This window comes from Sarcophilus harrisii, chromosome 1 (genome assembly GCF_902635505.1).
Source record: "Sarcophilus harrisii chromosome 1, mSarHar1.11, whole genome shotgun sequence".
NCBI classification, from domain to species: Eukaryota; Metazoa; Chordata; class Mammalia; order Dasyuromorphia; family Dasyuridae; genus Sarcophilus; species Sarcophilus harrisii.
The window spans coordinates 418,402,565-418,430,163 of NC_045426.1; positions in this window are offsets into that span (position 1 = coordinate 418,402,565).

Here is a 27,599-nt window from a genome sequence, read left to right on the forward strand (position 1 = left end):
AGAGAGAGAGAGAGATTGCTATCCTTCCTCCTTGAGTCAGGATTTCTGAAAGTTTTTTTTTTTAAAGATTAATTTAGCCTATCCCCATTCTAGTACCTTTATGAACATACCCCCCAAAATACTAGCCTCTGAAAACAGATGTTACTCAGTCCCTTAAAGTCTGGGTAAAATAAATGAAATTGAAGACACTAATAAATAAGACACTGTTATAGAAATAATTGTAACATACTTGTCATGAAGTAATAACTCATCAATTAGAACTATGGATCATTACACCTCTTTGGGCCTTAGTTTTCTCATCAATAAAATGAGCATACTCGGTAAATAATACTTAAAATTTCTTCCAGTTTTATCATAATACTATTATTAATGTCATTAGCTTAAAAAAAAAAGATTAAAAGACTGCTTTATCTTGGAAATCCTAGAGATGTATTGTATTCAACTTTGAGCAAAGCATGAGAGAAAGTTTATCATGATATGTTAATGGAAATCACTGAAAAAATATAAGTTAGATATTTAAGTATACTCTTGATTAGTTACATTATAGATAATACTAGCTACTAAATTACAACTATGATTCCTTGAAAGAAATGGGGGAGGGGGAGAATAAATGGGGGCAAAAAGCAATATAGATTATTTAGACTAAAATATATAATTGCATGGACAGCCCATAAAGCCAGTCCATTAGTGCCTATATATGTGACAGAAATCAGAGATGGACAAAGAACTGTTCATAGATATGAATCAGATAAAAAGAGTGAAATCACACAACATGTTTAATGGATCATACCTTTACTCTGAAAGTTATTAAAATATTGAACAATTCACAATCTTTTAAGACCAGTGAGGTAGTACAGTGGAAATACTACTGAGACTAAGGTCATGAACATATAAGTTCAAATCAGGACTCAGCCGCTGATGTGTGATGGTTTCCTTATATGTCAAGTGAGCTGTACAAGAAAATTGAAATCACCCCAGTATTTTTGCCAAGAAAATCCCAAATGCTACTAATACATTTTGGTGGACTTGTGAACTGATCCAACCATTCTGGAAAGCATATCTGGAACTATATCCAAAAAGTTATCAATCCCCTGTCCATACCCTTTAATCAAGCAGTGTTTATACTGGGCTTAAATCCAAAAGAGATCTTAAAGAAGGGAAAGGGACCCACACTTGCAAAACTATTTGTGACAACCCTTTTCAGAGTGGCAAGAAGCTGGAGACTGAGTGGATGCCTATCAGTTGGAGAATGGCTGAATAAGTTATGGTATATGAATATTATGGAATATTACTGTTTTCTAAGAAACTATGAGGTGGAGGTTTTCAGAGAGACCTGGAAAAACTTACAGGAACTGATGCTAAGTGAAATGAGCAGAACCAGGATCTCATTGTACATGGTAACAACAAGATTATTCAAAGATCAATTCTAATGAATGTGGTTCTTTTCAACAATGAGATGATTGATGCTAGTTGCAATGATCTTGTGATGAAAATAGCCATCTATACCCAGAGAGAGGAGTGTGGGAACTGAATGTAGTATTTTCACTTCTTTAGTTATTTGCTTGCATTTTCTTTTCTTTCTCACTTTTTTTTTCTTTTTTGATTTGATTTTTCTTATGCAGCATGATAATTATATAAATATGTATGCATATATTGGAATTAACATATTTTAACATGTTTAACATATATTAGATTACTTGCCATATAGGGGAGGGGAAGCAGGGGGAACATTTGGAGCACAAGGTTTTTAAAGAATTAATATTGAAAAATTATCCATGCATGTTTTGAAAATTAAAAAAAGCTTTAATTAAAACAACAAAAAAGAAAAAGAAAGAAAGAAAATCCTAAATGGATTGATCAAATATAGAAAACCACTGAAAAGACTTAACAACAACAAAAAAATGTTCTTACAGTTATTTCATATGTTTGTGAAATGGAATTCAGTTTTCTGAAGAATCAAATTTGCTGGTCATACAAAGAGACACATGGTGGTCATGAGTAGGCCATCACATAATGCCAACCATAAATCTCATGCAAGTTATATTTATTTTTAAAAGTAAATTACCTAATCAATGTATAACTAAAATCATTTTGATTTCCTTTTTCTTTATGAATTTTTCTTTTAAAAATAATATTATATTGGTATTAAGTACCCCTCATTTTTTACTATTTTATCAAGTAGTGTGAAATATGTTTACTTATGCGTATGAAATATTATTCAAGAAATTATTATATACAATATCATCAGAAACACTGTGTGATGATCAACTCTGAGTGACTCAGTTCTTGTCAGCCATACAATGATCCAAGACAACTACAGAGGACTCAAAGAAGAAAAATCCTATCCATATCCTAATAAAGAACTGATGGATTCTGAATATGGATTGAAATGTATTTTTTCACTTTATTATTTTTTCATTTTTTGTCTTTTGATCTGACTAATATGGAAATATGGCTTTCATGATAGCACAAATATAAATTATATCAAACTGTCTATCATCTTCAGAAGAGGAGAGAAGAGGGAAAGAGAAAAAATTGGAAGTTAGAATCTTGTAAAATGAAGGCTAAAATTTTCTTGACACATAGCTGAGAAAAAATGCTATTTAAAATTATTTATGATTTATTTTTGAATAACATCAATTTTTGTAAACAGTGGGTTGATGAGAAATATGTACATCATTAATTATTGCAATTTAAAAATCATCAAAGGCTTTCTATGTTGATTTTTTTTTTCAAAATGCACTTCAACTTGACTCTTTTTTTTTAACTTAGATTAATCATCTTCAAAAAAAGTAAATATTAGAGTTTTGTACTACTGGTATATTATGAGCAATATCTCTTTGTATTTTTCCCCTTAAGTATTTTGGCTATGACATGTTTAATATTAGTACTGTTTCACTGTCTATAATGCCTTTAAGCATAATGTGATTATTCTGCTGTTTCTTCTTAATGTTTTCAATTTGTATTTTTGTCTAATCTGAAATAATAATTGTATTTTTATGCAATCACCTGAAGCATAATAGATTTTCTAAAAGCTCTTCGCTTTTATTTTTTATATGTCTTTATCTTCTAAATATATTTATTGCATGCTGAAAATAATTGGATTTTATTACTTTAACATGGTCTAATGGGTAGAGGGCAAAATTTGAAGTCAAAAGATATAAGATTAAGTCTAACACCATATAAATATTAGTTATGCAACAATGTCAAATCTCTATGAGCCTCATTAAAAAAAACAAGGAAAAATAGCACCTACTTTGCACAGTGAATTTTAAATAAGATAATGCATTTATTTAATTTTTCATGCTTATAAGCATCACACAGATATTGGTGTTTTTCTTGCTTATGGCTATTGCTGTGATTTCTATTTTAATAAGAACTTTTTTTAAAATCTCAGGATAATTAATGACAGTGGTTTCATATAAAGAATTGGTTTAAACCTCTGAATATTAAATCTGGAGAAAACCTAAAATGATACTTCAAGGGTTGCTATATGAAAGAGGATTTTGACTTATTTTTGCTAGCAGAAGTCAGAATTAGAAGAAATCAATGAATATGGCAAAAACGCATATTGAACTTAAAAATAAATAAAATCATCCTAGAATTAGCACTAGTCAAAATTGCAAGTGATTACCCTGGATAAAATTGCCATTAAATTTGAACTTGAGTTCAAATTCAACCTTCAACTACACTCTAAAAGACCTTGTAAAAATAATTTAATCTTTTTCAGTCTCAGTCTTGTCACATCTAAATTAGGACTACTACCTGTTAATTCCTACCTTAAAGAGACAGTTAAATATTATAGTGAAATGAATACTGGAAACAGGCCTTTAAATGTAGCCTTATCCACTTACTGGTTGTGAGATCTTAGGGAAGTTATTTAACCCATTTGCTTCAGGTTCCTCAAATGTAAACTAGAGATCTTAAAGGCAGGGTCTTATACTTTACCCAGAGTTCCAGAGTTTGGAATGCTTAAAGGCATTCCAAAGTTATTGTGAGTAATAAATAATAGCTAATATTTGTAAAATACTTAGCATAATGTTTAGAACACCATAGGCACATAATAAATGCTTGTTCCCTCCCCTTCTTTTTCCCTCATATTATTTTCAGTACCAAATGATTCAGTACCAGTAAAAGATGTATGACTACTTTTCAAAAATATTGTAGGACTACTTCTTCAGGTATGTGCTAGATTACATATTCTCTGAGGCTATTTTAATATTGAAATGAAACATTACTTTCATAAAGTTTTTTTTTCCTATTACAGACTTGCTAACAGTCAAAAATTATTCATCTTTATCTCTTCTTATATTTTGTCCATGTTTTATGCATTTCTCACAATCTTTATAATATAGGTATTTGTAGTCTTTTTTTTTTCTTACTGGTTCTCACTGAAGTGATGGATCATATCTTATTCATCCTTGCCCATCACAAAGAAAGTGAATACTTTCTTTTGTGGGTACCATTTTCAAAAATGGACATAAGTGAAATCTCAGAAAACGTCCATTTTACCATCCCACTATGAGCTATTCTGCTATTTCATTACTTCTATCAAATAAGTATAAAAGCAAGGCACTTCCTAGATTCTCCATCGTGCCCACTGTTGTAGCCTGGTGGAGCTCAGTTCAGGTTCAGTGCCATAGAGTATCACTAGCTGTTACTGTACTCTCTTTTCCCTTATATGAACTATCCACATAGGCCAAATGCCAACATAAATTAACTTAAAAGACTATTTTATGAAGAACTCACACAAGGCAAGCATTTCCAGGGAGAACAAAGAAATAAAACTTTTCTGAAGAACTTTAGTAGTGATTTTGAGACATGGGAAACACTGGCACAAGACCACCCTGTATGGTGTGCCATATCAAAGAATGCACTGTTCTCTGTGAGCAAAACAGAATTTTAAGTATCACAAAAAGAATGTGAAACCAGCAAATCTAAGACATTTCATCTGAAATGTGCAAACAAAATTATTTGAGCATAAATTGTTGTAGAGGGTTCCTAGTTCATATTGTTCTCTTCCATCCCAGTAGAATATATTGTACCTTGACCCTAGCATTGTGATGTCATTGGCCTTCTTAATATAGAGGACAAATAAACTGTTACATATGCATGATGTTTTCTGTATTAGACTATTAAACACCTAAAACCCAGAAACTCTTAATTAATTTTTTTTATATTTTTCATATAACAAAGTATCTGAGATATTTAGAGGAGAGTTAAATTTATTTGAAATCTACCTTGTGATCAGAATAACAGCATATGTTTTAGGAAGATGGAATTTATGCAAAAGGGCCTATATAATAAGGCATTTGCAAATTATTGAAAGCACAAATGAAAAATTCAAAACTGCCTTTGACTTCAAGGAGGTTGCAGTATAACTGAGAAGTGTATTATATCAAAATTTAGCTGTAAGACCTGGTGGGGAAGGGTTGAATGGGAAAGGCAAGAGGAAACAGCCTGCGTGGAAGTAACAGACTTTCCCACCACTTTACTTTCCTAGATTGATTGTGGAATGGCCCAGGGCAATGGAGAGATCTAAGAGGAATCCAATTGTTTTAGATCTTTCAGCCATTTATAGTGATTTTACTCATTATTTTGCTTATTTTTTTTCTTTTTCAGCACTTGCCCTATAATATCACTTTTGTATTTAACTTTTCTAATTTCTCCATCATAACTAAGTTAGATCACCTAGTTGGTACACTGGCCTTGAAGACAAGAAAACTTGTCTTTTTGAGTTCAAATCTGGCCTCAGGTATTTATTAGCTGTGTATCTCTGAGCAAAGATAATTTATCCTACCTTTTTTCAGTTTCCTCATTTGTAAAACAATATACAGCAGGAAATGGCAAACCACTCCAGTGTCAGCTAGGAATATCCCAAGTGAAGTGACAAATGAGGCCATAAATGACTGAACAAAACTATTACATTCAATCTAAATGTAGTTAATCAGATACGTGTGATTAAACCTGTATCACTTCTTTTTATCAGTCCATTTGGTGGTAGACTTTACAGATTATAGTTGTCATTGTTGAATTTAAGTGAATTTACTTAACATTTATCAAGTTTCTGCTATGTTCAGGGAAGAGACCTAGATTCAAATTCTGCCTCTGACATATGCCCATTATGTTTCAGAGCCCAAAGCAACTTTGGAAAAGTATAAATTGAAGGGAAACTACCAAACTTAAGAAAGAAATTTTGGAAACTGCAGATTCTGTATACTGAAAAAAAATCATAGGACTCACACATACATACAGAGAGCCTGGTTTTAAGACCTGGGGTTAAAAGAACATTTCTACACTCAAGAAAGTCATTAAGTTTTTATAGAAAGGGATTAATATTTTTTTTATAAAAATGATGTTTAATATGGGACAAAACACATTTTAAATATTTATAAATAATATAGTTTTGAAAAATCAGAAATAACTTGTCCCTATCAAACTGACTCAAGGGATTCTTCTTCAAAGGTAAAGTAACCCTTTTCTGATTTCTAGGCTATTCTAAAATCGACTATTTCAGAGATTCCTTTTGAAATGAAATGTTTCTTACCTAATTCTTTAACATAATAAAGTGGATTTATATAAGGCCTTTCTTCCCAGAGCATGTCCATGCCTTGCATATAGTATTTCCTAAAGCTATTGATGGCTGATTAACACTTATTACTTCCTTTATTCTCAAAAGGAGTCTCTGCCACACAAAGTTGTTTTTTTTTTTTGTTTTTTTTTTTTTTTTCCTGCATAAACCTGACTTCTGCAAATTGCTGATTACTGCAAGTCTCTCAAACACCTTGATTGCAGTTTAGGTCCAAATGCTACATTTCTCTGAAAGTTGCTGATTGCTATTAAGATCTACAGGATTTTTTTTTTTTTTTTTGATGAAGTTTTGCTTTGGTTTTCTACAATGTTTTGTTGTTGTTTTAAGACAAAACTCTCCAAACTCTGTTCTCCCTAATTTAAAAAGAACTAAAAAAAAAATCTCTCCAATGCTTTCTCTCTGCCCATTTCCTGCTCTTTCCTCATTTTTGTAAAAGTAAATATATAAGAAAATGTTTTAGGCAACTCGTGATTTTTCTCAAGAATTCAACTTAATTAAACTGCATTAGAATCTGTTAAATGAAATTACTGGACCAGACACTAGGAATGATGAGGTATGGATTGTGGCAGGAATGTGGGTTGGTCTCCTAGTTCTCCAGAACATCAAGTTAGGGTGGGTTCCCAGCAAGAAATTCGCTACACAGAAGGCTGTGATAAGAAAAGGCACTTTATTAAAGAGAAAGACACCAAGATGTTCACTTGGTGGGCAATGTCAAAGAATTGCAAAGAGACATTTTCTCAGGGCTTACTTTTATACAGAAACAAAACAATTTAAATTTTCCTTAGGAAAGGAACATACTTGAGATAGGGTGTGGGAAAAGAGTCTTTCCCAGGGAATGTAGGTTTTCCATCCAAAAGGTGCACTGGAAGAGAGTCTTTCCCAGGGAATGTAGATGCTCTTCTGGGTGAGGCTGTATAGTCCTTATCAGGAATACAAGATTAAAAACAAAAGAAACAACAACAGCACAGTTCCTGCTCTCAAGTTGTTTCCATTCTAATGTTGTGAATATAACCAATACCTTAGGGAATATAATTCAAAATGATTCCTGTGCAAGTTTATAGGTTCATGTTAATAAATGAGAAAGCAGAATGCCATTGCTTTGCAAAATGCTTATTGTTGACATTGCCTTTTTGAGGAATAACTATGAGGAAATATACAAACATTTCAAGTAGCCTACCTGTCTCTGGACATCTAACTACTATCATATTCTAAACATTTTTAAATTACAAAAGACTTAAATGAGTCTCTACTTTTTCTATTTGAACATTTAATTCAAGAGGAAGCATGGCAGAATAAGGGGAAAATACATAACCTTCCTTTCTCCTTACCCCCCCCCCCCACATACATTAAGTCTAACTTATTCATAAAGAAAATGAGGATCTTAGACTTGGTAAATCACTATGTTTGTTTCCAGTTGAAAATCCAATAAATAACCTTATAATGGAAAAGGTAATTGAACTATGGACTTATTAATATGGAAAACTTATAGAAAAAGAAATTTCCCTTCATATGCAGTTCAGCATCTTTTTAAAAACTTAGAGATGTAGAGAGTTGCCCAGAAAATTGAGTAGCAATATTTATCTTTCTCAAGATCACACAGCCAGTATGTTAAAGAGACAAGTCTTAAACCTATTTTTTATCTACACTCTGTTTTCTACTATATTACCTTGCTTGACAATCTGTTGAGAGATGTGACATTAAAGAAAACTCTGAAGATAAAGTGTGTGCAAATAGAAAAGCCCTATTTCAGAATGTTCAGGATTCTGGCTATGGAAATCATAAGCTATAAGCAGGTAATATACTCTTTTCAAGGAGAGGAACTCCATCTTATCACTATACATTAAGAGAAAAAACTTGTGGAAAAGGTGATCATTAAAAAAAAATAAGAAGAAGAGACGTTCTTAGAGTTGAAGTGGAAAAGGAAAACGGTCCCTATGCTTAAGAAGCATATGTTTTAATACAGGAAGGCAAGGCAACAGGTAACACATATTTATTAAGCACTTTATGAGTGTTTATTGCCTAAGGAGTGGACAGAATTTTTTTTTATTTATAACAAAGGACAAACCAGGAAAAGTTTCACAATGGTTAAGTTATATTATATTATTATTATTATTCTTATATATATTATATTATATTATTATATTATATTATATATATTATATTATATATATTATATTATATTATATATATATTATATTTTTTATTATTATAACTTTTTATTGACAGAGCCCATGCCTGGTAATTTTTTTTTTACAACATTATCCCTTGCACTCACTTCTGTCCTCCCTTCCTTCACCCTCCCCCCCAGATGGCAAGCAGTCTTATACAAGTTAAATATGTCACAGTGTATCCTAGATACAATATATGTGTGCAGAACCGAACAGTTTTCTTGTTGCACAGGAAGAATTTTATTCAGAAGGTAAAAACAACCTGGGAAGAAAGACAAAAATGCAAGCAGTTTACATTTGCCAGTGTTCTTTCTTTGGGTGTAGCTGCTTCTGTCCATCCTTGATCAATTGAAACTGAGTTAGATCTTCTCTTTGTTGAAAAAATCCACTTTCATCAGAATACATCCTCATACAGTATCATTGTTGAGGTATATAATGATCTCCTGGTTCTGCTCATTTCACTTAACATCAGTTCATGTAAGGAGTGATTGAATTTTTGCCTGGCATTGGGCTAAGTTGACCAGCCTTGCCTGATCCCTGAGATGAAGATCTCAGAAAAGAACCAATGTTAGAATCAAATATGGTAGAGCAATGTTGTTAAAGAAGTTGCTGGGTAAGAATATAGTTAAGTCATGATGGTGAAATCTTATAGAATTAGAAGAATAGCAGGGATGCTGTTAGGGGGAAATAATAATAATAGGAAATATTAGGAATAATAATAGGAAATCAAATCAGATTAGTGGGTTTCTAAAGGGACTCATTTGAAACAGGTATACATAAATCCATCAATATGGGAGGCATTACACATAATTACATAAGCACATAGCAATATAACAAAGGCTAGTAGTGATTTAACAAATAACATGAATCATCATGAGAATTTATACATGTCCATAAGTCCTAGAAATAGTCCAGAAGAAATCCATTATGTTGGTGTTTTTCTCTTTTTTAAAATAATAATAATAGTTCTCTCTGGGAGAAAGCAGGTTTCTCAGGGAGGTTTTCTGGAGGCAGCTTTGGTTTCAGTTACAAGTAAATAATTACTCCAAAATCACAGCCAGCTGATAAAAGTTCAGATCTTTTATTGTGTCCCTCAATATAGCCCGGTTAGCTCAGAGACCTATCTCTCTGCTTGGTTCCAAGAGCTCTTGCAGCTTTGTCCTTGGCTTCTGCCTCTGTTTTCTTCAGCCTCCAGCCAGCACCAAGGTGGAAGATGGCAATGAATCTCTCTTGCCTCGAAGATAGGGCTTGTAGGCTTCCTCCCAGAGTGCTCTTCTCCAACCCCTGGGAATGTTCCCAAGTAATTCTTTCAAGTTCTAAGAGCTTCCTGTATATATATGATCTCCCAAAGGTTAACTCCTCCTTCTGGAGAGAGAGGGATTCTGGGTTATATCCCAGAGTGCTCTCTGGCCCTTAGAACTTCAAGGGAGATATGAATTCGGATATCTCATACTAATCCCTGAAATCTCCCAAATGTGTGAATTCCATTGAGTACTTAGATACTTATGAGCTCTCTAAAGGTGTGAACACAAGCACCATTTCTATCAGTTGTACTTAGTACCTTGTTTTAAGTCCTGGCCCAAAATATCTTCTTCTAAGATCAAATCAATCATATTGAACCATGCCAAATTAGATAATTACTGTCTCCATCAACTCCAATGGCTTAACAGTTTGTAAAGATTCCAAGACCATTGTCCATTAGTTAACGTGCCAGGAATCCAATAATTCCTGCAAGCTTTGAAGTACTGCAATAGTCTCATCAATAATTCTTCATCTCAAGGAATCCAATGATTCCTGCTGGTTTTCAAGAACTGAAACAGTTTCATCTTGTGTTAGGGAATCCAATGATTCCTGAAGATTTTAAAGTTCTTTTAACAGTCTCATTGTCAGCCATGCTCTTTCAGTGTCAGATGTTTCTTAAATCTTCTCCTTTGTTTTGAGGTTTTTCTCCTTTTCTGTCTCTCTCCAGGTGCTCGTTGCCACCCATCTGTTTCCTTCTCTGTCTGTAAAAATACAAGCAAACCCTCTCTCCCTTCTATAGGCAGTTAACCTATCTAATTCCCTTCTGTTTACCACTTTTGGGATTTCTCCTTATCATCTGGATTGGAGCTGTTTGCACTGGACACTGCCCTGTTGGGTGAAAAGCCCTTTATTCTCCCCAACTGTAATTTCTTTCTGCCATGTGATTACTTTTAGGTTTATTGACCACATCAGAGTCCTGACCTTCTAAAGATTCTCTGGGTGTAACCTCAGCTGCCATCATGCCCCACTTGTCTTATGAATGATATCTTGGAGCTGGGCTCCGCCTCTCTTTTCCCTGAGTCAATTTACATTCAGAGGCCCAATGAAAGCCTCAGTTGCATTTTGGACATGGGGTTTTGAGATTTCTCTCAGCCTGTCCTCTTACTCTATCTCTATATCTGCACTGAGCTTTAAAATGTCCAACTTTTCCACAATGAAAACATCAATGAGTGTCTCTAGAAGTCCCTTGCCAAAAGAGATCCTGTCTTCCCATATTCATCATAGTTTGAGTATACTAAGCATTTGTGCCCGCTGTGGCACAGCACCTTATGATCTCCTCTAAAGGAACATCTTTGTCTAGTCCCCATATAATTCTTTTGCAAACCTCATTGGCATTTTCCGTAGTCAGATGTCTGGTCATTATTTCTGTAGCTGCATTATCTCCAATGGTTCTTATTATAGCTGTTTGCAAACATCCCACAAAATCTGCAAAAGGTTTACTGGGACCTTGATCTATTTCTGTAAAGGATTTACATCCATCTTTCTGTCCCAGGAGAGAACTCCAAGCTTTTACTGCAGCCTTAGAAATTTGCTCATACACTGTTATGGGATAATAAATCTGTTCTGAATTCTCTCTATATTGACCTTTATAAGGTAGTTGGTCAAAAGTCATTTGTATATTAGCTCCTGTTTCCCTATTGCACTGGGCTTGAATCCTACATAATTCATGAAACTCTGAAAGCCACAACAAATTTTGTCCAGGTTCTAAACATGGCCTAGCTATGGATTTCCAGTCGTTTGGGGTTAAGATTTCATAAGACAGATTATCTAGTAAAATCTTCACATAAGATGATGTAGTCCCATAAAGAGTGCATCCCTTTTTCAAATCATTTTTTTTTTCCAAATTAAAAGGAGTGCATCTTCTCCCTTTTTGACCTGAAGTGTCAAGCTCTTTGATCACAGGATATGCATTTATAAAATCAAATATATCTTCTCCTTCATTTTTGCCTTACTCAATGTCTTTTCTAATCTTTTCATATTCTGCTTCACAGGAGATGCCAATTGTGTTTCTGCCTCTCCCCCTCCTCCTCCTTCTTCCTCCCATGAAGGGTTAATTGAGGAGGGTCATGAGATGTGGAATGATCAAATTTCTCCTGCTGTGAATTATCACACTCAAAATTGTACTTAACTCTATTCTTATCTGATTTTTTCACCTAGTTTAGTTGGTACCTCCCCTTTCTGCTCTCTCTTCTTTTTCTTCATTCTAACACTTATATAATTTCTTATAGCCAGTTGTATTAAATTGCATGTATTAAGTGTGTCTTTGGAAATTGAGTCAGGTCCATTTTTATTGCAGAATTGACAAAGATCCTCTTCTACTAATTTCCACTCCATTGATTTTGGATTAGAATTGTATTATTCACCTAGTTGCTCTCTGACTAATTTCCACTCATTTGGATCCAATTCTTTTTCTATAGAGAACCAAGGACGACATGCACTTTACAGTTTTTAAAAGTTCAGTGATCTGCTCCAAAATTATAATCAAACCTTGGCTTTTCATAACCTTGACAATGCTCTCTAAACATTTTCCTTAGAAACAGAAGGCTGTTTTCTAAACATCTGTCCCATCTTAGCTGAAATTCTACTTTAACTCTTTTAACAAAATTTCTTTGTTGTACTCACCCTAATTTCTGGGTTGAGGAGACTTTTTTACTAGATCAGGATCAGAGGATTTTCCACTGAGATCAGGGTCCTGTCAGCCCCACATTCAGGCAGCAAAATGTGGTGTTCTTTTCCTTTTTTTATAATATATGATGGTTCTCTGTGGGCAGGTTTCTTGGGGAGGGTTTCTGGAGGCAGTCTTAGTTTCAGTTCAGAATAATAATCACCTCAAATGCAACCAGCTGTTAAAATCCAAATGTTTATTTTTTCCTTTGAAGTCTTATCTCTTTCCTTGGGCCTGGGTAGCTTTCTTAGAGGCCTATCTCACTCCTTGTTTCTAAGAGCTCTTGCAGCTTGTCTGCCAGCTTCTGCCTCAGCTCTCTCTGAATCTTCTCAACTGATGCCTCCACTCACTCCTGGCTCTCAATCTCTGAGTGCTCTCTGGCCCTGAGAGTTTCTTGCTTATATGCTGTACACTGAGTACACATCAATCATTCACTGGGAAACCATTATTTGTTGTAGGATTAAATCAATTCTAAACTAGTCTCCTCAGTTCCACTTAGTCCCTTGTTTCAAGTTCTGGCCCATAACATGTCCTTGTAGGAACAGATCAATCATACTGAACCATGCTAAATTAGATAATTATTGTCTCTAACAATTCTAATGACTTAACACTTTATAAGGATTCCAACAGCTAGGTAGCTCGATCTGAAATCTAGAAGATTTGATTTCAAATCCTGTCATAGATACTAATTATGTGATCTTGGGCATTACTTAATCTCTTTTCTTCTCAGTTTTCCCATCTATAAAATGAAAATAACTATACATCTTTCTTCTAGGATTTTATTGAGTATAAAGTAAGTTAATTTTGGTGAAATATTTGCAAATCTTAAAGAACTATATGAATGCCATCCTCCTCCTCTTCCTCATCCCCCTGCTTCTCCTCCTCTTTTACCTCCTTCTCCTCTTCTTCCTCCTTCACCTCCTCTTCCTCATTATTTATATGGCAATGAGTCCCCAAACCTCAGAGACAATTTTTTCTAGAAACTCAATTTTGTAAAATGGTTCATAGCATTCTGCCTTTCTTTTCTTTCTTCTTTGTTTTTGAAAAGAAAAAAAAACCTTCTAAACGTTAAAATCAATCTTCCTTCACTATATTCCAGCTTGTAATTTCCCTTTTGCATGTATGTTTACTTATTAGAATGTAATGCCTTAGAATGGTGACTTTTTTATATAGCACATTACCTGGCACATACAAAGTGATTTATAAATGTATACTTTCCTTCCTTCTTCCTTCCTCCCATCCTCCTTCCTATCTTCTCTTCTTCCTTTACTCCTTTCTTCTTACCCTCTCTCCTCTTCCTCCCTCCCTTTTGCCCTCCCTCTTTCCTTTCCTTCCTTCCTTCTTTCTTCCTTTCCTCCCTTCCTTATTTCCTTCCTTCTCCTTCTCTTTCTTCATTTCTTCATGACAACTTGTTATGGATATTGTAAAGTGCATGCTTAATGAAATAAATATATTTTTTATACTGAATTATCACTGAAGCTTCTTTCAGATTAAGATTGTATCCCCGCTTTCTGGGTATGTATTTTTGGTGCTAAGAGTGTACTGTACTGGAAAAGCAATCTGATTATTCAGATCATAGTTGCTATCATAACTTAATTGGGAAAAGCTAAAGATCCAATAAAGCAACCTATTTGCTAACCAGCTATGTAACATTAAGCAAGTCAGATTGCCATCCAATGACTAAACTCATTTGTGAAATGATCTAGTGTCACACTCATATGTGATGCTGGTAAACGTTTGCTGATAAAAATTGTATAATAATTACATACTATTTACCTATTTTATCATAAATGAGTTTAATTCTGATGTTTCTGTGGTGCAGAAGAAACAATGGGCTTTCAAATTTAGACCAGTAGAAAGCAACACTTCCAGAATTAACCTTAATAATGACTACAGATTTGTCTTGAAGTCTTGAAGGCTATATTCAGTGAAGTACAAACTCTGGAAGGTTTTTAATAACTGGAAAAGCTATGAATAAAGCTTATTAATCAACTGAGAGAATAGAAACAATGAATGTTTTGGAATCATGCAGTTGAATTCAAATTCTGCCTTCAACTTATTACCTGCAACATCTCCCTGCACTTCAATTTGCTTATCTATAAAAAAAGGGATTTAGTCTAAATAGCAACTAATTTCCTTTCTAGTAGTCAGTCTAGGATCTTGTGTTCAAGTCTATCATTTGAAGACTAGCCAAGTTATTTTAGAAGTGGTACATTAGCATGATGACTGCAGAGTAGTGGATGATTTTGGTTATGCAAATTATAAAGGCTTATCTCATAAGGCATAAATATTGTGATCTATATCAAGTGAAAGAAAACTCTCATTAATGAATTACAAATCTTTGAAGTATTGAATTATAATGAATATGGCAAGATGATAACAATATGGAAAGGAGAGAATTTTAAGAGATTAATGAAAAATGTTAAGGAATTCATGAAAGAGCTAGAAATGAGACTGAAGCATTTCCATTTTGAATGAAAAAACAAAACAAAATAGTATTTTTGATCTATTAAGGTAAAGTGAACATTAAGAAAGAATTTTGTCAAGTTAAACCAATGAGATGATTCAAGAGCACTATGGAATTTTAGGAATATATTGTAAACATATATCATCCAGAATAAACTTGATATTCATAGATTGTATGCATTGTATTTGAATAAATAAATTTCAAATTAAAGAGCTCTTTAATGTATAAAGCAAAATTGTATTTTCTTTCAAATGGAGTTTGAAAACATCATGAGACAAACCCAAAATTTTCACCTTAATTATCAGCCATTCTTTAACTTAATCTGTTTTCCCTACTTTATAATTAAGGCTTAAATTTTCTTATTTAATTTCCATTATTTACATCATATATTTACATTCAATTAAAATCCAACCAGGTAATTAAAATTTGATTTGAAAATCAATTGGCTTTTGTGAAAAGTACAATTTTGTATGCATATAGTGTATCAATATAGCCAATGTTATCCTGTACTTGAGAACAAGTTGTCAGTAGAATGATTAACCATGGGAGTAAGCATGAGTAGAAAGACCAATGTATGCTTTTTTCTTCATTGTGCACTGAATATTCAGTAGTAAAAATTTTAGCTGGTTAGGATCTTAGAATTTCGTAGATTCTTAGATTTAGATTAGGAAAGGACATGCAACAAATATCTGTGGTTCGTCTCACTTATTTTTCAAATGAGAAAACTGATCCACAAAGAAATTAAGTGACAGGAAGTCACAAAAGCAGAGTTAAGATGTGACCCCGGGTCCTTTGATAAGTCAAGAACTTTAATCGACTGTACCATACTGTCTCTCATCATGCAGTCCAAACCAAACCAGTTTTCTCTACAAATTAATGACTATATTAACCATAGTTTATAATTTAGATTTTTATTACTGTAGATATGTAAAGATCACAGGGGAAAAGGCAATGTTGCTATATAAGTGAATTAATTTTGTTGGTCTACTAATTCTTGTTTCATTAAAAGCTAAAATTATCATAACACTTTGTTTTACAAGATACTCTATGCATAATATATCTATACATATTTTTAACTCATGAAAAAATACTATAAATGAACCATTTTTAAGATGAGGAAATTTAGGTAGTCAATGACTATAGCAATCTAGTGTTTGACAAACCCAAAATTCCCAACTTTTGGCATAAGAATTCATTATTTGACAAAAACTGCTGGGAAAACTGGAAATTAATATGGCAGAAATTAGGCATGGACCCACACTTAACACTATACACCAAGATAAGATCAAAATGGGTCCATGATTTAGGCATAAAGAATGAGATTATAAATAAATTAGAGGAACATAGGATAGTTTATCTCTCAGACTTGTGGAGGAGGAAGGAATTTGTGACCTAAGATGAATTAGAGATCATTATTGATCACAAAATAGAAAATTTTGTTTATATCAAATTAATAAGCCCTTGTACAAACAAAACTAATGCAAACAAGATTAGAAGGGAAGCAACAAACTGGGAAAACATATTCATAGTTAAAAGTTCTGATAAAGGCCTCATTTCCAAAATATATAAAGAATTGACTCTAATTTATAAGAAATCAAGCCATTCTCCAATTGAGAAATGATCAAAGAATATGAACAAACAATTTTTAAACAATGAAATTGAAACCATTTCCACTCATATGAAAGTGTTCCTAATCACCATTGATCAGAGAAATGCAAATTAAGACAATGCTGAGACACCACTACACACCTCTCAGATTGGCTAAGATAGCAGGAAAAAATAATGATGAATGTTGGAGGGGATGCGGGAAAACTGGGACACTGATGCATTGTTGGTGGAGTTGTGAATATATATAGCCATCCTGGAGAGCAATTTGGAACTATGCTCAAAAAGTTACTTCAATGCTATAAACTGGATCTTACTGAAGTTTTGTATGGACTTGTATAACATGAAATACAAATCTGAGGCAATTTTTCAAATGGAAATCCCAATATTATATGACCTGATAAGACTGATCAGAGCTTCAAATCAGTACCTCCAAATTACCCCATAGGTGTGAATGTATATGCATATATCTATGTACATGTCATATGAATACATTGAATACATTTTTTTTTTTTTTTGGATAGTGTCTTCCTCATTAGAAAGTGGGCTCCTTGAGATTAGGAATTTATTTTCTTTTCTTTGTATTCCCCACTGCTTTAGCACTGGCCTAGAACATTTTAGATGCTTAATAAATTCTTGTTGACATATAGATTGAGCATTTATTATGTGTTGCAATAGCCATTCTGCTAAGCATTGGAAATGTAAATGGAAGGGGTTAAAAAAAACAAATACACAAAAGACATTTGAGTAGAAGAGAATACACCATATGAATAATCTTTTCAAGAACAAAGTGAGAATACTATTAAATCTTTGATTCTGTGCCACAATTGCATTTTTATATTTTTCTTATTAAAATTATGGGGCAACCACAGCAACCCTTACCGATCTCACCTAAAACCATTTACATAAGCAAAACTAAATCTTATTTTTAGTTTCATTATCTTAAATGGCATGTGTAGACAATGGCTCAATAATTTTATCTTGTTATTTCTTGTTAAAGATACATATCTGACCCAATAAATGTACTGCCAAAAGTCAAATGTGATGTTTGTCAAGTATAAACTATGTCACTACCTGCAGTATAAAATTGTTGATCCAATGACATTTTCCCATCAGCTAACTTCCTAAAGGTCATTTTGTATTTATACATTAATTTTGTAACTTTTAAAAACTCTATTAGCTTTCTTTTGAAAAGTATATTGTGGATAATAGAGTGGGCTTTGGTAACAGCTTTCAGCAACCTGTCACCCACAAAGAGCTATGATTACCTGTAGTCATTTGCTGGGACAGATTGTTAATGAGCTCAGTCTTTGTCAGACTGATTGTCAGTTCAGAGCATTGTGCTGACTTTGCTGTTCTGTTCCTGATCTGTGGGATACTCCTCACGTGGCCATTTCTGAAGAAGTGTCATCAGCATACTCAGCTGTCTGACTTAATATCTGTAGAACTTCTGATTATAGTTTTTATCATAATCAAACAAGCTAGAAATGTTTCCCCAAATCCAATAAATCCAGTCTGTCTTGACCTTCTATATATCTGCGTACATTAAAGGATATAGGCCTTATAAGTGACCAAAAAAATGGTACAATCTCTTTTTTTCTCTTCTTTTTGTGGTGAAGAGGAAGTGGTCAATCTAACCCTTAAGACAAGAGTAAGGGAAGGTTCCTTGAGGCCCTTTCAGGAACACAAAGATCAGCTTTATAGTTGACAACAGGTTGAGGACATTTTTGTTTGCAGAAACTTAACCAAGAAATTCCTTTATTCCCATATCCCTATTAAATGCTACGGTCACCATTTTACTATTCACTAGTTAAAAATCCAGCATTGGAACATATAGAGAATAAATCAATGCAAGGTCATGCAGCATATGAATAAATAGTAATTATTATGGATGTTTCACTGTGCTCTGTCCTGGAGATTTAAAAAAAAAAAAAAAAAAAAAAACGATAAAAAAACAATCCCTGCTCTCAAGGAGATCACAGTCCAGTGAAAGAGACAGCATACAAACAACTTTGGGCAAACAGCCTGTAGACAATATAAATTGAGTAAAATCAACAGAAGAAGCAAACTCAAAAAGAGCAATCAAGAAAGGCTTTCTAGTGAGGGTGTAGTTTTAGCTGAAAAGTGAAGAAAGTCAAGGAAACCAGGATGCAGAAATGAGGAAAAAGAGTTGTGAAAAAGACATTTAGTTTGTTAAAAAGAGAATTATTTTGGAAACTAAGCACAGAACAACATCTCAAAACCTATACTAATATAAGGTCAAAAGAGACATGATTTAGGCATAAAGCATCGATGACACTATATACAAATTAGGAAAATGGATGTTAGTTTGACTTTCAGATCTTTGGAGAAAGTAGTAGTTTATGACTAAAGAAGAACTAAAGAACATTATAAAATGCAAAACACATATTTTTGACTAAATAAAATGTAAAAAAAAATTCCACAAATAAAACCAATACAGCCATGATTAAAAGGGAAGCAAAAGCGAGAAAACAATCTTAACCTCCAGTGTTTCTGATAGAGGCCTCATTTCTAAAATAAATAAGGAACAGAGTTAAATTTATAAGAACACAAGACATTCCTCAATTGATATATGGTCAAAGGATATGAACAGACAACTTTCAGTTAAAGTCATGTATAGTCATATGAATATAAATGGTTAAGCATTGTTGATAGCGAAATGCAAATTAAGATAATTCTGAGGTATTGACTATCAGATTGACTAAGTTGACAAGAAAAACTGATAAGTGTTGGAGGGGATGAGGGAAAACTGGGACACTATCTATTGTTAGTAGAATTGTGAAGAGATCCAACCAGTTTGGAGAGCAACTTGGAAATATGTTCAAAGGACTATAAAAATGTGCATAGCCTTTAATGTAGCAATGCAAAGAGATCATAAAAGAGGAAGTAGGACCCACACATGCAAAAAATATTTGTAGCAGCTCTATTAATGGTGGAAAAAATTGAAAAATGAGTGGATGTCTACCAATTGGGAAATAGCTGAATAAGCTGTCATATAGAAAAGTAATGGAATATTTTTGTTCTATAAGAAATGATGGACAGAATGATTTTAGAAAAACTGGAAAGATCTACATGAACTGATGCTGAGTGAAATAAACAGAACCAGGGCACAACTGCACACACTAATAACAATCTTGTGAAAATTATCAACTTTGATAGTCTTTGTTCTTCTCAGTAATACAATCATATAAGAACATTCTAAAGAACCCAATGATAGAAAATACTCTCTATAACCGAGAAAAACAACAAGAAAATAACTATAGACTCTTTATGCAGATAGAAGCATAAAATTTTTACCTTTTTTATAGTTTTTTTTTTCTTTTTCACAGTTTTTTCCTTTTGTTTTGATTCTTCTTTACAACATTACTGATGTGGAAATATGTATAATATAATCTATATCAAATTGCTTGATGTTTGGGGGACAGAGAAGGGAAGGGAAAGAAAAAATGGAAATCAAAATCTTATATAAGGAAATGTCAAAAAATAATAGATAAATAAAAAAAAGAAAAACAAATAAACAACAACAGCAACAAAAAGAGGATCATTTAGAATACCTCAAAGGTCAAAAATTTTATTAATAAACTCTTGTCAACCCTAATTGGTTGACAATAAATATTGATAATAAATAAATATGAAATAAATATTGATCTATGATCATTAATGGACATTCTTTGAGTAGTAGAGGGGATCCTTCTTCATGTACTTATACTAAATGAAATGAAACGTTCCCTCCCAATATGGACTAATGGATAAAGTACTGAATTTGGAATTAGAAAAGAGGTCTGAAATTTTCCTTTCACAATATGGAACTACATGACCCAAGCAATTCACTTAACCTCTATGAGGCTAACTTAGGTCATTTTAAAATGGGTTGTTATAAATATTTTTGCATACATTTTTCCTTTGTTATGATCTCTTTGGGATACAGGCACAGTAGAGACACTGCTGCATCAAAGGGTATACACAGTTTGCTAGCATTTTGGGTATTGTAAGTATATTATTATCTATCAAGAAAAGACAACATAAATCAAACATGTATATGGTCACAAATGGAAAAGAAATGTCTGTATACAAAATAAATATAAATTAAGTCTAAGGTGCTTTTGAATGAGAGTAGTACTAGTGTATAGAATAGAGAGAGATAAGGTGAAGAACTTACAGGAATATATGAGTTCTTTTTCTGTATTTTATTTTCATCATTTCTGTGTTTTCCCTATGACTTGTATAATATTGCTGGCTCATATTTACTTGAGCCATGGCCAGCTATAAACATATTTACTTAATCTGAGCTGATAACATTTATCAGTATTTGACATTTATCTATATTTAGTCTATTAGATGGACCACTATCTGCTTGATTAAGCCTGAAGGCCTGATTTTCTGTTTCCTAGAAATCAGGAGAATTCAGGGAAACAGAAACCTTCCATTCCAATCTCCCCAAATAGCAACAACCAATTAGATGCCTCCCCGTCTCCCTTCTCAATGCTCTCTTATTTGTGATGTAATCTCTTGTATAAAAGCTATGTATCTTTACAACTTCTTTAGCCCTCCTACTATGAGCTTTCTCTTTCTTATCTCGTGATGGGACCCCTCATTCTCTGGAGGTTTTCAATAAACAACTTTTCTGCCTTCTACTGAGTGATCTCTGAGTAGTAATTTTGGGTAAGGGTCTTCTACATCCCCTCACACTAGCAACTAGGAAGATCAAGATAGGGTTTATGTAAAAGAAAGCACTGAAATTTGACAAAAATAGACACATTTTGAAATGAAGTTACAAATAAGTAAAAACTCAGTCTGGTAGGCACAAAATGTGTAAAAGAAAGTCATGTAACCTGAGACTGAATACTGGAATTCAGGTAGTTGGTACCTAAAAATCCTTATAACATAAAGACAGCATGAGATTTGAGCAAGAATGCCAATCCCTATTTTGTAGTAAGTCAAATCAAATCAACAAGCATCAAGAGCCCAGGAACTTTGCTAAGCACTGAGGATATGGTGATCAAGTTTAGCATGTGAGTTTTCTAGTTCAGTATGATTGATTTAATCTTACAATAAATAATGGTTCTCAAGTGATATAATGATTGGTTTATACTCAGTATATTATAATGATGTAATTGTAATAGATCATATAGACTGGGGACAAACTCAGCCAAGAAGAGACTTCAAGATACAGACCATTCTGTTGGCTCTCCTCTCTCCTGCACACCTGAATTTCTCCACTGAAAACAAGACCATTCCAAAGGACCTCCAGAAAGCTAGCCCAACCTTAGATGAAGGAGACAGACTGTGAAGAAGATAATAACAGATTATGAAGGAGATAATAAAGACTTTGGACTTTATTCTTGACTATTCTTGTGGTGATTATTCTGCTGAAAACAAGCCTGGTCCCCAAACCTCCAGAAATCTAAACCAGAACCATATATATATATATATATATATATATATATATATATATATATCTGCATGTGTATATGTGTGTGTGTATATATATATATATATATATATATATATATATATATATATATATATATTATGTATATTGTGTATGTGTGTATATACATATTGATATATACATACATGTATATACATATACATTCATATATATGTATATGTGTATGTGTGTGTGTATATATATATATATATATATATATATATACATATATATATATATATATATATATATAACATCTGTGATATAAAAAGAAGCCAGGGAAGCCAAAAATGGAGATGAAAAAGAACAATTTCTAGGTATGAGAGAAGGCCATTGAAAATGCATTAAGTTAGGAGCTGAAATATCCCTATGTGAGGAACAGCAAGTAGGAGAGTGTCTCTTATTAGCAAAAAATATGTGGAGAATAAAGTTGAGACTGTTGAGTATGTAAAAAATAATCAAATTAACAAAGGCCACAATTCCCAGAGTATATTATATCTGATAATGAAAATAATAAGAAAACATTAAAGTTTACTGAATGGAGGCCTAGAGTGGGTTGAAATTGTCAAATATATTTTGCAAATAAAAATCTTACAGTTGCATGAAGGGTAAAGTGGAAAAGGATATGACTGGAGATAGAGAGTACAACTAGAAAGCTCTTGCAATGTTACTGAGGTAAAGCAACAAGGACCAGTGAGAAGGTAGTTATACCTGTCATAGTCAGGAAAGAAAAGGAGAAGTGTGGGTAGCAGAGCAAATTAAAGCAATTATAATTATGTATAGGTCTTCCACCTTGGCAATAGTCTTGTTTGTATTATAATCCTAAGCCTATGTATCACTGTTCCTTCTACTGAAATAGCAAGGGTAGTCTTACCTGTTAGGGTAGAATTACAAGTGATAGCTAACCTGAAAAATAACTTTTCCTATTAAATTAAGAGGCCTTAGGAACAGGTCCTCTTGAATGAATACTATATTCTTTATTCCTACCCTGAAAGCCACAAGTAACAATCTCTATCCAATCTCTGCCTCTGAATAAAATACACAATTCACCTCTGTCTAAATTGAAACCTCTTTACACTTTGTCTTTCTGGAGGGGCTTCTTAGTTGGGAATTCAACAAGTGGATTCCAAAAGTTCTATTTGACTTTGATTTTCATTCTGGATTGTTCTCATACTCTCAGTTTCACCCATGGAAATATGAAAAGAGGATACAAAGGTAAAATCAAGAAGACTTGGCAATACATTAGGGAGGTAGTTTATAAGAGAAAGAGGAGTCAAGAATGACAAGTAAGTTGCAAGTGACTGGTGACTGGGAAGATGATGTTGCTCTTAATAGTAATAAAATTAGGTAAAAAATTTTAGGGAACAGAAAATGAGTTTTGTTTTGGGACTTATAAATTTTAATATGAGACATCCAGTAGGTATTTGAAGATGAGAATGGAAATTATTATTAGCAAAATTAAGACTGTTCCAGGAGATTTTAGAATCATTAGAGCATAATTGATAATTAATCTATGAGAAATAAGAACACCAAATAAAATGAGCAAAAATCCCAGAAAGAGAGACTTGAGATAGACAAAATTGTTTATAGCCATGGACTATCTATGAAGATAGACAAAGGGATCATAAAAAAGAGAACAATGTAAAGATGTCGTCATTCACCAAGAGAAAACGATGAGAAAGGGAGGATGATGTAGTAAGTGCAGGATGAAGGATTTGGATTTTGGTTGAAGGGTCTAGATATCATGGTGAAGAAACAGAACAGAGTTTGTGACTGCAAGACAGAGTGAGAATAGACTGTGTTCACAGAAGGTGTTTTTGAGGTTTATAGAAATGAGCTAATCTTTCTCTCTTCCCCAACTCCTTGCCTTTACACTAGGGTCTATGGTGTACGTAACAATATGCTCTCAAAAATCCAAATTTACAGTCAACATCAATTATTGCATATGTAAAATAAAGTGAATAGAGATAGTTGAGGAGGGATAATTGATGAATAATAGAGTTTTTAAAATTGTCAGTATGGAACATGAAGGAGATATTCATTGACTAGCATTTTGTCAGAGAAGAGTTTACCAAAGAAAATGAGTTTACATTGCTTCAATCTACGTGAACTGGAGATATCTGCTTTAATTAGTGTAACTGGATTTGTGAAAGAAACAAGAAAATTAATAATTATATACGTGCATGTTAATGGAGAAAATATGTCCACAAAATTTCATGATGAATTTAAAAAAATAACAAATACATCTCAAAGTATATATGTAAAATAAATGTAATGTGTATGTGAAAACCAAATATAAAATACACTGCTTTACACAATCAAAAATGGTGCTGAAATAGAATAATTCTTCAATTAAATTACAAGAAAGCAATGGTAGAAGTTTTCATTTTGATAAGATAAGAATAAAACTAAAATATTTTGAGAAAGACTAAAATTTAGATATCAAAAGCACCATGTACATCAATGGAAACACACAAATTTGTGTATGTATATTTTTAAATGTCTCCTTTAACATTTAAACAAATATAAAAGAGAAGAAAGAAGGTATTTTCTGAATAAAATATCAGTAATCCAGTAACAATTAATTGGGTGATTCTTTAATGAGAATGTTAAGTAGCATATTTTGTGGTACAGGAGCCACCTTCCAGTGGCTACTGGAGGTCTAACTCAGACCTGTAGAATGTATCTCTTCATGTGAGCAGATGATGATGATGATACAAGAGGCCTGAAAGACAGTTACTATTCTTTGACCTCTTTACTGAAAGGCTGTTGCATCGTTTGACCTCTCTCTTCTTCCTTCTGCCTCCAATTTATTTCCCAGTCCACAAGCAATACCTGTGTCAATAAAGGCTGCTTTGCAACTCCTCCAGATATTATGATTCATAGCTGTGGAGGATTATTTCTTAGAGTATAGATAACACAGGAATGCATCTAAAAAGGCAAATATGTCAAATGTGATCCTTGTATATCATAATACATATTAAATATAATTGAAATAAGAAATGCAGACAAAATAAAGAGAAATGGAACATAGTGTTCTGTTAAATAATATAAAGGTCACTAAACAAATCAAAGATGTGCTAGGTATTTTGTGTGCATAGCTGTAGTCCCTGAAATCTCAGAAACTGAACTTAGTGAAAACATCACCAGGCTGCCTAAGGAGATGTGAACCAGCCCAGGTAATATAAAAAAACATACCAAAAGGTCTATGACAACAAAAATTATTTTGTTCAATGAGAGATTGCTGTTCTTTTGCCCTTAAAGGGGGAGAATTACTCTCAAAAAAATGCAATCATTAGTTATTGAAGGTAATAATAAAAAAATAAGGCAACTTATCAAACATTATTAGAATAATTTAATTGTTGGATTTGGATTTGGATCAATAATGATGATGATGATAAGAATGATGATAATAAATATATAACATTTATAACATGTTGTAATGTTTGTATGTTTGTGTGTATTACATATAGTGTTTATGATTTGTCAAAATAGACATTTTATTTCACTCCAAAATAATCCTGTGATATAGTTACTAAAATGGGACTAATGATTTAAACATAGGTTTTATTTTTAGGTATTTTTGCAACTAATTTTGTATATATCTTCATGATCTCAATTAGGATTTTCTTACCAAAGATACTGCAATGATTTGCTATTTCCTTTTCTATCTTATTTTACAGATGATGAAACTGTGGCAAACAGAATTAAGTCACCTGCCCAGTGTCACACAGCTAGCAAGATCCTTTTAATTTCAGGGTTGGCACTCTGTCTATCCACTATGTTATCTTGCTGCCCATAAACATGCAAAGAAAAGCCTCATAAAATAAAATTGAATAAGTATCTATCAAATGTTTATGAAATTTAAGAGGAGAAAAATTAAAGGCCCAATACTGAATAAAAGAACGACAAAACTTTGATCTCATGTATTATATTAAAGATACGAATAAAATTGACTTAAAGATTTTTTTCACAGAATATAAATACAGAGTTATTAAGTTTAAAAAGAGGATATAATTCAATATAAATAAGAAATAGAGAAATTAAGCAGAAATTTGTATGTCTAATTATATGCCAATAAATCAGAAAAAAATTGGATATCAATTATTAAAAAAATAAAATGCAAAAATGAAAAATTATAGTGAATTTATCTGTTAAATCATAAATAAACATCACAATGTAATAAATAAGTCCCAAATATGGCTAGATTTAGAGTGGTTATCTCTCTTGCATTTAGAAATAAAATCTATCCAACAATTAAACAGGGAATAATCGTAAGGCCTCACAAACAATTCACAAAAAATCCACAGAGAGAAAAAAGAAGAGAAAGAACAAGGTCACAAATTCATATTACTAAAAACAAACAAACAAACAAAAAAATCATGAAAATATGAACAAAAAAGAAATGCTAATATACTAACAGTAAAGAACAGGTGAATATCAGTAATGCTATTAGCTTAACATGTTTAAATTCAAGCAGTAAATATCACAAGATGAAATCAAAAGACAGAAAAAATCTTTCACAAAAGTCAGAACTCTTTTGTTATGAGTGACACTATCAAAATAAATTGGAAGATTAAATTATTAACAATCAGTAAGTATTTATTAAGTGACTGCTAGTGCCAATCACTGTGCAGATAAGACAAAATATATTAACAATTAGACAGTGATATTGTTTATATTAATCTTCACATTTTTCTCAGTAATTCCCAATCAGTTGTATATCTGCTTTCCCAATTAATAAGATTCTTGTTGTGAATATTTTATTGTCCTTGATTACCACAATGAAGTCGTGAGGGTCAATGTGACTAAAGCATCAACTTATGTACTTTTCGGTCACTTTTCTTCCAGAATTCCAAACTGAAATTTAGAATTGCTATGCCACTTGCTTTGTCTCTTTTTTAACTAAAAGAATTACATTTGTTACCTAAAGAAAAATAAGTGGTAGGTGTACTGTGTCTATAGTTTTGAGAATAATTGTGCTAACAAATCATTCTTTTAATTTTTGGTCAATTTCATTTTTGATTCCAATTGGTTAAGGGTTCCTTAAATTATTAACAATTTTTTTGTTAGTAATTTATTCAAGATATTTTTTATTGTATGAGTGTTTCACATTTTTATTTTGTTTTTGTAAAATACTCATCAATTTCCTTAGGATTCTCAATTTTTTATGGATAGTAGTTTGAACTATAGTAGTTTTACTAATCATTTTATTCCTTTTCTATTTGTGGTGAATCATTCTTAATCATTTTGTATTTTGATATTTTCATTTGTTAACTTTTCCTTTAAATCTTCTTAAGAAACCCATATATATATATATATAGTTTGACTTTTAAAAATAAGCTGTG